The 811-nt window shown below is 40.0% G+C and overlaps 1 long non-coding RNA gene across 1 annotated transcript; it reads right to left on the reverse strand.

Moving 5' to 3' along the window:
• Nucleotides 1-347: 347 nt before the first annotated feature.
• On the reverse strand, nucleotides 348-805 carry LOC106294009. Its single transcript, XR_001260708.1, has 2 exons — nucleotides 605-805; nucleotides 348-539 (listed from the first exon to the last, which is right to left on the reverse strand). It is a non-coding gene; the product is annotated as an uncharacterized LOC106294009 (long non-coding RNA).
• Between the last annotated feature and the right edge of the window lie 6 nt (nucleotides 806-811).

Genomic DNA, 811 nt, shown 5'->3' on the forward strand with positions numbered 1-811 from the left:
TTATTTATTTTAGAATTATTTTTTATTTAATTATTTTAAAATAAAAACTTAATTAAAATTTAAAATTATTCATAGAATCAAATTTTCTTTATTACTTAAAATTATCTATAATTAAATTGGTTTACAAAAATACAAAAAAAAATCTAATTAAATAATAAACCAAAAACTTTAACCTAATTACTAACTAAACCAAGCTTTAACCTAATTAGTACTAACTAAGCGCCACCCCAACACCACCACCTTCGTCGTTTCTTCATCTTCCAACCCTCACCCGTCGCACCACCACCTTCGTTGTCGTGTTCTTCCATGATCTTCATCGTCTTATCAAGCCATGAACTTTGTTAACCTTCTTCATCTTCCAGTCCTCACCCGCCGCACCACCATCTCTGCTCGCGACCATCTCTGTCTACCCCAACGCCGCCCCTGCTCTGTCTTCCCCGACGCCGCTGCTCGGTCTTCTCCGACGCCGTTGCTCTGTCTTCTCCCACCTTGCTCTGATTCTCCAAGCTTACGCTATTGCTCTAGTCTTTCTCTGAAACCTTCTTACAAACCAAAAAAATTAATCAAGTAAACAACAAAGAGGGTAAAAGAGAAGAATGAATACCAGAACAGAGAGGAGGCGTCACTTCGTCACATGACAGAGAGGAGGCATCACGGTTCAGAGAGAGAGAGAATAGAGTAGATGGGATGCTCCTCCTCTGTTGTTGTCCCACGACCGCCATTATCTGTAAGGAGAAGGATACTGAGCGACAGAGAGGATGGTAACAATGAGTCTGTGACTTAGAGAAACTGAAGATGCAGAGAGAAAGAA

Source organism: Brassica oleracea, chromosome C5 (assembly GCF_000695525.1).
Source record: "Brassica oleracea var. oleracea cultivar TO1000 chromosome C5, BOL, whole genome shotgun sequence".
Taxonomy (NCBI): domain Eukaryota; kingdom Viridiplantae; phylum Streptophyta; class Magnoliopsida; order Brassicales; family Brassicaceae; genus Brassica; species Brassica oleracea.